The sequence below is a fragment of the Dermochelys coriacea genome, chromosome 15 (assembly GCF_009764565.3).
Source record: "Dermochelys coriacea isolate rDerCor1 chromosome 15, rDerCor1.pri.v4, whole genome shotgun sequence".
In the NCBI taxonomy this organism is placed as follows: Eukaryota; Metazoa; Chordata; order Testudines; family Dermochelyidae; genus Dermochelys; species Dermochelys coriacea.
In genome coordinates, this window is record NC_050082.1 from 8,977,947 (window position 1) to 8,990,519 (window position 12,573).

General features: G+C 41.2%; 1 protein-coding gene across 5 annotated transcripts in view; it reads right to left on the minus strand.

Annotated features, from left to right (window-relative positions):
- TAOK3 (TAO kinase 3) overlaps positions 1-12,573 on the minus strand; it is a 139,767-nt gene that overhangs the window by 110,618 nt on the left and 16,576 nt on the right. Inside the window, exon 2 of one of the 5 annotated variants that reach the window (XM_043497795.1) lies at positions 9,756-9,858. The exons of the other annotated variants lie outside the window; for them this stretch is intronic. The gene's annotated coding sequence lies outside the window, so the exon portion shown is untranslated. The remainder of the gene's footprint in view (positions 1-9,755; positions 9,859-12,573) is intronic. 5 annotated transcript variants of the gene reach the window in all.

A 12,573-nucleotide genomic window follows, 5' to 3' on the forward strand; every position in this document is an offset into this window, starting at 1 on the left:
CCTGAAAGAGTCAAACCAAAACTGGAAACTAGGTCAAATTAAGAAAGATGAATATAAAAAAACAACCACCAAACAACAACAACAATCATGTAGGGACAAAATTAGAAAGGCCAAGGCAAAAAACGAGATTAAACTAGCTAGGGACATAAAGGGTAACAAGAAAACATTTTATAAATACAGTACATTAGAAGCAAGAGGAAGACCAAGGACAGAGTTGGGAAGAATTACTTCTTGAGTCTTGCTTACAACACTCCTACTAATACATTATTCAATGAGGAAGAAAAAAGAATAACAGAAAATGCTGCAATGGCAAAGTGTTAAATGCCTTTTTTGTTTCAGTTTTCACCAAAAAAAAAAAAAGTTAGTGACTGCACAACTGGCACAGTGAACATCAGTGTAAATGGGGTAGAATGTAAGGCCAAAAGACAAACAAAGTAACAAATTAATTAGACCAGTGGTTCATGTACCCCTGGGGGTACAGAGGTCTTCCTGGGGGTAGAACAACTTAACTAGATATTTGCATAGTTTTACAACAGGCTACATTAAAAGCACTAGTGAAGTCAGTACAAGCTAAAATTTCATACAATGGACTTGTTTATACTGCTCTATATACTATACACTCAAGTGTAAGTATAATATTTATATTGCAATTGATTTATTTTCTAATTATATAGTAAAAATGAGAAAGTAAGAAATTTTTCAGTAGTAGTGTGCTGGGACGCTTCTGTATTTTTATGTCTGATTCTGTAAACAAGTAGTTTTTAAGGAGGTGTAACTTGGGGTATGCAAGACAAATCAGACTCCTGAAAGGGATACAGTAGTCTGGAAAGGTTTAGAGCCACTGACATAAGTTAGATGTCTTCAAGGTGGCAGGGCCTGCTGAAATACATCCTAGAATACTTAAGAAACTGGCTGAAGAGATCTCTGTGCCAATAGTGATCATCTCTGAGAACTCGTGGATGATGGGAGAGACCCCAGAGGAATGGAAAAGGGGAAATATAGTATCTATAAAAAGGGGAACAAGGACTACTCAGAGAAGTACAGAGGAATCAGCTAAACTTCAGTACGTAGAAAGATAATGGAGCAAATAATCAAACAATCAATTCGTAAGCACCGTGACCTAGAAGGTAAGTAACAATCAGCATGGATTTGTCAAGAACAAATCATGTCAAACCAACCTAATTTTCTTCTTTAACAGGGTAACAAGTCTTGTGGGGCAGAGGGAACAGTAGATGTGATACATCTTGACTTTAGTAAGGTTTTGATATAGTCTCACATGACCATGTCCTAAACAAACTAGAGAAATATAGCCTAGATAACCTACTATAAGGTGGCTGCACAACTGGTTGGAAAAGCATACTCAGAGCATAGTTATCAATGGGTCACAGTCAAGCTGGAAGGGTATATATCAAGTGGGGTTCTGCAGAGATCTGTCCTGGGTCCAGTCCTATTCAATATCTTCACCAATGCTTTAGATCAGTGGTTCTCAACCAGGGGTCTGGGGACCCCTGGGGTCCTCTAACAGGCTTCAGGGGGTCTCCCAAGCAGAGCCACCATTAGACTTACTGGGGCCCAGGGCAAAAAGCTGAAGCCCTGCTGCATGGGGCTGAAGCCAAAGCCTGAGCAACTTAGCTTTGCGGTGTCCCCGTGACATGGGGTCTTGGGCAATTGCCCTGCTTGCTACACCCTAACGCCAGCCCTGGCTTTCATATGCAGAAAAGCAGTTGTGACATAGGTGGGCTGTGGAGTTTTTACAGAATGGTTGGGGTGGGGTGAGGGGCTCAAAAAGATTGAGAACCCCTGCTTTAGATAATTGCATAGAGAGTACACTTATAAAGTTTGCAGCCAATACCAAGCTGGGAGGGGTTGCAAGCGCTTTGGAGGACATGACTGGAATTCAAAAATGATCTTGACAAACTCGAGAAATAGTCTGAAATAAATAGGATTAAATTCAATAATGACAAATGGAAAGTACCGCATTTAGGAAGGAATAATCTATGGCACAAATACAAAATGGAAAATGAAGGAGTACCGCAGAAACACATCAGGGATTATATTGGATCACAAACTAAATAGGAGTCAACAATGTAATACTGTTGCAAAAAAACACGCAAACAATTCTGGGATGCGTTAGCTGAAGTGTTGTAAGCAAGACACAAGTAGTAATTATTCCACGCTAATCAGCACTGATAAGACCTCAACCGGAGTATTGTTTCCGGGTCTGGGCGACACACTTTGGGAAAGTCGTGAACAAACTGGAGCAATTCCATAGGAGAGCCACAAAAAAGCATTAAAGGTCTAGAAAACAGGATCTACAAGGAGAGACTGAAAAAATTGCATTTGTTTAGTCTAGAGAAGTCTGATGGGGGGACATAACAGTCTTCAAGTATGTAAAAGGTTATTAAAAGGATGGAGATAAAATTGTTCTCTTTAATCATGGAGGACAGGACAAGAAATAATTAGATTGAAGCAAGGGAGATTTAGGTTAGACATTAGGAAAAACTTCCTAACTGGAAGGGTAGTTAAGCATTGGGACAAATTACCGAGGGAAGTTGTGGAATCTCCATCATTGGAAGTTTTGAAGAGCAGATTGGACAAACACCTATCAGAGTTGCTCTAGATCAAGGGATTCTCAACCCTTTTTCTTTCCGAGGCCCCCCGCAAATAGGCTGTAAAAACTTCACAGCCCCCCCTGCGCCATAACAACTGTTTTTCTGCAAATAAAAGCCAGGGCTGGCATTAAGGGGTAGCAAGCAGGACAATCACCCAGGCCCCACACCACAGGGGGGGCATTCTGAAGCTAAGTTGCTCAGGCTTCTGCTTCAGCCCCTGGTGGTGCTGTGCCTTGGGCTTCAGCCCAATGCAGTGGGGCTTGGGCTTTCTGCCCTGGGCCCCAGCGAATCTAACACTGTCCTGCTTGATGACCCCCTGAAATCTGCCTGTGGTCCCCAGACCCCTAGTTGAGAGCCACTGCTCTAGATAATACTTAGTCCTGTCTCAGTGCAGAGGACTGGACTAGATGACCTACCAAGGTCCCTTCCAGTCCTGCATTTCTATGAATAAACATATCCATAAGTAGCCTCTGGAAGTTAGTGGCTGGCTTACAAAACTGGACCTCCTCTCCCAAACCTGAAAGCCCAGATCCGGAGGCACAAAAGTGGTAAGAAACCAATTCAGACTGGAGTGAGGTTGGTGAACTGGAAGATACAAAGATCTGCCCTGAATGCACTTGAAGTCATTGCATAGCAAACCTCTATTTAAAAAAAAACAAACAAAAAGCACGATGCAGAAAAGAACAGCTGTTTAACAATTACAAGAGGAACACCTTCTTAACTCCAAACTGCTTCACTATGATAGGATTAGTTTCAGAGTAGCAGCCGCAAAAAGAAAAGGAGTACTTGTGGCACCTTAGAGATGAACAAATTTATTTGAGCATAAGCTTTCGTAAGCTACAGCTCACTTCATCGGATGCATCCTGCTGTAGCTCACGAAAGCTTTTGCTCAAATAAATTTGTTAGTCTCTAAGGTGCCACAAGTACTCCTTTTCTTTTTATTATAGGATTAGCAACAGAGCTGAATGTAGAAACTGAAATGACCAACACACTTAAAAAAAAATAAAAACAGCTTTCATCCACGTTTGAATCTTTGAAACCTTAGAATTTCTTCAATAAGATCATGGTTCCAAAACACTTGCATGCAACTAACCTGATTTTGCCTCTGGTAAAAGTAAAGCATTGGAAACATTAACATATTGTAAGCCAGGCTTCCAAATCAGACAGATTGCTGGCCAGCAATAATTTGCCATTTCCCAGTAGTGCCACCAAATACAGTACAATAATGGCACTCTTCAGACTTTCCTTTACTCCGAGTGGTTCTTGTCATGATCATCTGTGTCAAGTGCCAAAGCCAGTTCCTCAGAGTAAGATGCTAATGCACATACGATGCAAGGGAAATGAAGCAGGCATTCTGAGTTGACTGCTCATGCGAAGGAAATATGGAACCAGGGCACAGTAGAACTGCAGCATCAAATATTGAAATCCCAGTCATTCCTGAAGATCTCCCTAGACTCCCCTGAACAAGGTATAAAAGTTGCCCAGCTGCAGAGATGATTTTCTTATACTAACATCTCCTCAGCAATTATCGGTTTTCTCTGATATTAAAAAAAAGATAGGAGGGGAAAAAAAAAAAATCTCAAGCTCTCCAGGGTTTTGGTTTGCCGGTATTCATAAAATATACATTTCTTTGATTCTCAACTAATAATACATGGCAATTTCTATTCCGGACATAACTCACTGCTTGCCAAATCGGCTCCTAAAAGTGTGAGCTAAAACTAACAGAGGAAGCTTCAAGCAATCACTGGCCACGACAGCTTGGCATCCTGACTCAATGTTTCTGGAGGCAGCAAAGTCTCCAAGCTAGAGGAAGAAGAGGCAGAGAGCTTCCAGAATTGCTGATTCTGGAATCTCGGCACCATTGAGACCAATAAGGCTCCTCTCTTTTTAGATAACAAACCAAGCAGGCCACAGCTATGTTGCGAAAACCCAGCTACATTCACTTGAAACCCATCAAGCCACATGGCTCTATGTTCCAGTTTTCAACTCAGGTCTTGCCTACACATTGAAATTGTACCATTTCAATTGGAACAGTATTTAAAGCACTACAATGTCTTTAGTGTGGATGCAATTTTACCATTATAGCAGTGCTTATGCTGACATATCTTATTCCCTTTCCCCTCCAGAAATAAGCTATACTGATATAAGCACCTTTCTACCAGTATCACTGCATCCTTACTAGGGCTTGTACTGGTGTAATAATTTCAATAAAAAGTCACCTCTCTAACCAACAGTTATAATACATCACCAGGCTGAAGACTCACTGGCTAGTCTTATGAGATTTTGGAGGTTGTTGGGGAAAAACCTGATTTCTTAAGAGATGACATACTGAATCTTTCCCTTTAGGTCACTGATCTGAATTCAGCCCAGGTCGGATATGACAAACATTAGGGGGCATATGTGAAATGTGCTGGTTGTCTTAATTTCTCAGTTGACAGTATTCACGCTACAGGCCACCTCCATACACCATGCCCTTACTAACTGCATCAGGAAAAGAGCTGAGAACTGATCTGCTCTCACTCCTACAGGTGGGCCCTCCAGATCAGAGCTGAGTTACACTGAAGGGGAGGCATGAGAAAGCTTGTACTGCTGCTGTGGGTTTGAGCTGTTCCAGAGATGAAGAGGACTTCCAAGTACCAGTGCAGGCAATCTAGCACAGGCAACAATATCCTCATCAATATGTAGATTGAAAACCCTATTCCCCACAGAGTATGAAATAGTCGCACTAACTACCTCACATGTACAAAATAGGCAGGCTAATAAAAGCTTATCTTGCAACTCTATTGAGTACTTAAAACAAATTGACTCCAGGCCCAGATCAGTAGCACCTTGCATTATATACTGTTCATGCCTCCTCGATCACTGAATAAATATTACCACTGACTTTATTCCACTGTGGAGCTTTAAACAAATATCTCAGTTATGAAGGATTAATACATAGAATTTCTACTCCAGTGTGATTCTGGTGGACATTACTGATTCCATGGCATTTTAACAAGAGTAGAGGTTTGCACCCTGTTGTCCAGTTGTGGAATGTGCATGTTTGTTGTCACCCTCCGATCCCAGAGCTTGCTGCATTTCAGTGGTGCTGAGCATCTGAAGCTCCCATTGAAAAATAGGGAAATAGTTTGAGAAGCATTTGTGGATTCTTCCTAGTGAGAAGTACTATATAAAGTAAAAAGCATGGTAAATGTACAGATTTTTAAAACACGGCTAAGGTGGGCATGGTAAGCAACAGGGAATAACTCTGCTGCTGGCCGTGTGCATTATTCATTAACTGAATTTAAAATTTTTTATTAAAGATAATGTTAAAAAATTATATAATACACAGGTTAAGAAAAGAGTGTCTGTGCATTTGAGTATAGTGCTCAGATTATCCACAAATATAAAAAATTTGTTTTAAAAAAGTCATAAGATGCATATAGTACACAATCAGCAATAACCCAAAATTAGGTGAATAAAATTAACCATACAGTTTAGATATTAGCATCCAAGAATTTGGGTACATCACTCATGAAAAGTTTCAGAGTAGCAGCCGTGTTAGTCTGTATCCGCAAAAAGAAGAGGAGTACTTGTGACACCTTAGAGACTAAAATTTTTTTGAGCATGAAAAGTTATACAGAGTGTTGGTTTTGGAAAGCAAAATATATCAATGAGCGAAGATTGCCCCTCAGTAATTGAGCATTTAGGGTAGGTTGTCCAATAGAAAATACAATCCATCAGGGAAGTATTTCAGTTACTTTCCCGATTGCGCTCCTCATCAGTCTACAGTGCAAATATGGCCAGGGAAGGTTATGTCAGCAGAGCAGGAAATTACTTCTAATGACTAAGCCAATGCCGATATTTGTCTACCAAAACTTGAGAGAGTTAATACCTTGTCCGACATTCTGAGAGAGATCTTCACCACAGACTGAGAACAGTGCTGTAAGACCTTTTGTCTTCAGAGAGGGGACCAACGCCACAGAATCACTATAGGAAGTAAAAGCAGCGGGCTATTTCACAGCAGCATAATTAAGATGTGTAACAATTTATTTCATTTGTATTAATTTATATAGCACCTATCACTAATGGCAGCCAAATGCATTGAGCACAGACGAAACCCCTCCCGCCCCCCAATTAAATAAACTACGCTCAAGTGACAGCATTCCAAATGCCACAATCTAAATTCATTTATTGGCACCCATCACTGTAGCAACTGAATGCCTCCTATCCTATCATCTACATGCCATCACACACACGTTAATATCAAGTGAGAGAAGCTGTCAAAACAAACATCCACAAACACGAGCCAAATGCTGAAGAAAATCAATAGGCCTTGCACAGTAACCAGTGTATTCTTCTAAAGGTTGTTCTACATCTGCCAAAGCAGGGACAGACGCAGCAAGCCCATCACACAAACTTTTAGGAATGGCAAAACCAGTGTGAATAAAGAACACAACTGCAGGCAAATTAATTTGAAGCACATTTTAAGGGCCAATCAAAACTTGTGCCATTATCAAAATGCCACTCAACCATAAGTCATATACGTGTCTTCTAGTACTTAAGAACCACTCAAGACATGCCAGCTTGTAAATAGATCTTATTTGTTTTTAGACATGTTTGTCTCTGGAGGTTTTGGGTGGTTGTTTTTTAAAGTCTATTCAGCTGCCAGTGTTGGAGGCTCTTTTAATTGACTGCAATAATTTTTAGGATTGAGCAGATACATTTTGTAGCTGCTAAGACAAACCCATCACATAGGTTCAAGATTTCTAGTTCAATGATGAAGAGTTTGTAGATTTAATTCCGTAAATAAATGACACTGGATGTATTCAACAGAAGTATTAGAAGATTGATGTACAATACAACAGGGTTTGCTGTCAATGCAATGTGAAATGGATTTCTAACAGATAAGAGATTTAGCTACCATTTAAAATGCCTTTGTTTCTGAGAGACCCAAAGATGGGTACTTGAGTATTGTCTCATCTTTACACCTTTGTTCAAAACCAGTCCAAGTCAGTGGTAACTGAAAGTTATCACCATGATGTCTTTTCAATTACATACAGCACCTCAAGTGAGCTTGCAGATCCTCAGCATACTTCCTAGCAGAACTCACAAATATATCAAAACCAAACCAACTGTAATCACTGGCACTAGTCTGCTCCCATGTTGGCATCCTTGGCAAATAGATCAGAGACTAACTAGGCGGTGGAGAATCAGCTACCCTCTCTGATTCAGGTGACTCCCTCCAGGTCAGGATGGCAGGGGGAGGCACTTTGGCATGGGATGGCTTGGGGGAACTTGCACTGTTGCTACTCACGCTAGACTTGTTGTGTTGACAGGAAACCCTGCTCTGGGCTAGAAGTTATCAGGCTTGATTTAGCAATGGTTTTGCCCCCTCCACAGCCAGCCAAATAGAGTCAGCCTGAAAGTTTAAAAAACAGTACAAAAACTGGCTCAGAAAGCACGGTTTGAACCCAAGCGTGGACAGGGATTATATGCTCATTACCCCAAACTGGCAGGTTTCCTTTCCTGACAAGTCAGTTCGTCTCATTGCTTAGTAAAAGCTTATCTTAAGCCACCTCTAATTCAACTCTTTCACTTCTGAAATGAAACTAGTGTTTCATTTCAACAACCTCACCCCCGCCCTTCAGCTTCCTATCACTGGTTTTAAAAGCTGTTGTGACAGGTCAGCAGAGGCTTGGAGCCTTTAGTCTGACAGCTGTTCGCTGGCCTTGTGAAGGAGTTGGTGGTTTCAATCCCTCCTCCCAAGAGCAGGTATCCCCCTCACAAAAACCAACCCCACAATGTGCACTCGTGGCAGGCTCAGCAGAGGCCAATGAGACAACTACCCTCTCACCATCAGCAGGTCCAGGCTGAGGCCCGCTAGCAGGGGTCCAGCACTGCTGCAATGCTGTATGTGTTCTGCCAGGGCTATGCCCATTCTGGGGACAGAAGGAGTCCATCTGCAGAGCATCTTTCCATAAACACTGTTTTCTTTGGGAAAAAAGAGAGATTACTAATGCTGCCACAATGCTCACGGCTACTAAAATGTAGCCAACACAAGCCTCCTTCCTCCCACCCCACCCCCAAGTTTTGGGGGACAAAGATAAATTGCACTGTTTTCGAAATTGCAAAATTTTCTATAATGCCTCTTCAAGACTAATGACCCTGAAACAATGGTTAGAACATTTTATCCAGTCAGTGTTCTGATAACAGAGGAAAAGTTATCAGACTGTGGAGTTTTCTAGGCCAGTACATTGCAACAGACTGACTGATTCCAGAAAGCCCAGATACAGTGGTGAAAGCAATATTGGAAGGGGCATTTCTCATGTTGCAGAACTTAAAATAGAAACTTTCTATGCATCTCTCCTCATGCCAATCAACTAAAATGAACTAGAAGTCTTAAGCCACTCTGCCATAGAGAGAAACAAACAGGAACTGATGGAGACCAGTGCCTTTACCTTTTACCTCCTCTACGCACCCATGTGGGTATCAAAACCACTTGATGGGTCCCTGCACAGAATGAGGAGACAGAAATCGTATCCAATTCTCCTAATGAGTGGAAAATGTTAATGCTGCCTTGGTGAATATTCCTGTGACGTTTCTTGGAATAGCACTTGCTACCTCACAGGAAGCATTCAGTACCTCACTGGATCAAAAACTATATGAACAAAATCAGGGCGGTATGAAGAGAACTTGTAAGGGCAGTCAGCAGCCACCCCCGTCCGCGCAAAGCCTCTTCGACCGCAAAGAAAGATTCACGTTCACAGAGAGATAACTGTAGGAGCTAAAAATAACCAGCCAGCTGCAATTCCCACCTTATGTAGCTGGGCAGAAATGCTTTGTTTCTCCCCCACACACTTCCCTTCTTCGTTTCAACATCAGAAGCTCAACTTGGTGCTAACATGCCACAAAGTCTGCCTAGAATTTTGAGTCACACCCCAAGAGCGACATAAAATCAACCTTTGGTATCAAGGGGGTCAAACTCTGACTCACTCACCTCCAGTTTTACTTTTAATTTCAAGACATTTTAATTGATCAAACAAAACAGGAAGGGTGAAATATATGGGAAGGGGGAGGGGTTTATGCCACCCAGATGTTGTATTTAAACTCTACCTAACACAAACGCTCGCTGGGCAAGCCTCATTCAGCTGCTCTACTTACACAGACAATGCTATCTCCACTCACCAGGTCTGATAACAAGCCATGTGCATTGAGATTTCAGGTCTCTGAAGCAGGAACAGAATATCCTGAAGCCAAACTGCACCTATGTGCATACAAAGGAAGACAATGCATCAAAACATTTTGGCGGGGTCCCACCCTCATCTGGAACACAGGGGTGCAAAGCAAGGATGCCATAAGGATAAAGCAGAAGCAGGAGACAGTGCTTTCTCAGGAACTGGTCCAAGACAGCAGGACAAACTCACCATGGAACCAAAGATTATCACAAACTTCACCACCTTCCACTCCAAATGCAAGGTGTACTTCTCGGATCTGCCTTCTCGAACACACACAGATAGCAGTATGTATGTATAAAAAAAAAAACCCACCACAACGCTACACACACAACTCTCCTACTAGGGTCAGGATGAGAAAGAATGAATCATTATGGACATACAGTCACACACTATGTAGTACTGGAAGGTGCTCAGATACTACGGTGATGAGGGCAGTACAAGTACAGACTAAGTAATAGATCATTGATCCAGAGGAAAATGAATCACCACCCACTGGGCCCTGAAGCCTAGACAGGACACACCTCAGTATTCAAGATAAGAGTAACTGAAATCTGCCTCATTTAGCAGTAAATGGAGCCTTTGGGCTCCTGGCAAATTTTCAGTCTGGCTTTTAATTGAGCAAAGTGTGAACACCAGGTTCTGAATCCCTGGCTTAATGAAAGCATCTCTGTCCAACCTGAACAGGACCACTGGTGACAGAAAGGGAAGAGAGGGAAGGAAAGCCATCTGTTGCACTAAGTCTAAATTGTACAATAGTTTAGTTCTTTCATTTAATCCTTTGACAGTGGGAAGTATGTTCTGCCTTTACACCCCCTTCTACTAATGTAGCTAGCATGCACTGGTGGTTCTGCTACGTTAGCAGTCAGCACCAAGAAGTTTCTGCTGCCAGGCACCGAAGAAATAAATGATAATTTTTCACATACACTGTCTGACCAGTTTCTATATAATCTGTTGAGTTCCAGGAATACAAATTGCAGGATACAGAATCATATGTTTCATCTCGACATTCAGTGGTTCGGTTAAACTTTATTACATGTCCTTTAGCATTCATAAGCTTAAAGAAAGAAACCAGCAGCTTAAATTAAGGCAACCGGGAAGTCAATTTCAGAGATCATAAATATGAAAGTGTTCTAACTTCCTCTGTATACACCCTGGAGATTCTAACCCACAAGTTCACTGACAACAGCTGCAAATGTTCTTTGGATGAGGAGGCTTTGCCACTGGAAGCCAAATGTTCTTTAATTAAAGGTGTTTTATACTTTACACATCCCAACACAAATTCCCTGGATGGCTTTGAAAGTCAAGTGTGCTTAGAAATGCCTGAAAATGTTTTCTAGTCGTGACAACCAAAAAGTGTTAAAAATCCTGAGACAGGCCTCCCAAAATTGCAATTAGTTTAGAAATCACACGATTTTTTAAAAGTTTAACATTTCGGGGGCTCTGTTTGTCGCCTTGTTTCTGCACCTTTTGGTTAAACTCTGGTCACATTTTAAGCTTTGTTCCACAACTATGAGGGCCAGAAATCAATAGTAAAAGCTGAGATTCTCACCTAATCACATGCCTCAAGATCTGGGGCTTTAACAAAAAAAACCCAATAATTATTGCAAGACTTGAAATAAAATGAAACTGGTTTGGTTTGCTTTCTATCCTTCCCCAGTCACTATCAAGAGGTTCATGTTCTGCAACACAAGTGAAAACAAATCTGTAAAGGACACAATCCAAATATATAGACCGTAAGCTCCTTGAGGCAGGGACACGTTTTCCTTTGTGTGGTATACACCAAGCACGCTGTTGACACTTAAAAATATTTGTCAATCTCATTGTTTAAGATGTACAGTTGGAAGCTTGACACTGGAATTCAAAATGGTCTATGTAAGATAGGTTTCAGAGTAGCAGCCGTGTTAGTCTGTATCCACAAAAAGAACAGGAGTACTTGTGGCACCTTAGAGGCTAACAAATTTATTAGAGCATAAGCTTTCGTGGGCTACAGCCCACTTCATCGGATGCATAGAATGGAACATATAGTAAGAAGATATACATACAGAGAAGGTGGAAGTTGCCATACAAACTGTAAGAGGCTAATTAATTAAGATGAGCTATTATCAGCAGGAGAAAAAAAACTTCTGTAGTGATAATCAAGATGGCCTATTTAGACACACGAAAGCTTATGCTCAAATAAATTTGTTCGTCTCTAAGGTGCCACAAGTCCTCCTTCTCTTTTTGTCTAAATAGGCCATCTTGATTATCACTACAGAAGTTTTTTTCTCCTGCTGATAATAGCTCATCTTAATTAATTAGCCTCTTACAGTTTGTATGGCAACTTCCACCTTCTCTGTATGTATATCTTCTTACTATATGTTCCATTCTATGCATCCGATGAAGTGGGCTGTAGCCCACGAAAGCTTATGCTCTAATAAATTTGTTAGCCTCTAAGGTGCCACAAGTACTCCTGTTCTTTTTATGTAAGATAGCTAAAGCCTCAAAATTTGATTCTGGAGCAAAGGTTTTCAAAACTTAACACAAATGTTTGTTTGGAATTTCAATTAACAGATTTTTGTTTGGATTTAAACCTTCCCCTGAAGCGTTCACAACCCAAATGCTGAAGCACTGAGCTAATGCATGAGAAATGGAAAGTGAAACTGGCTGGATTACTCTCATTAAACTAAGCTGAATGGAGTGCAAAAAGATAAGAAACAGCATAAAGATAAATTTACATGGGTTGCCATTTCACATGATGAATCACA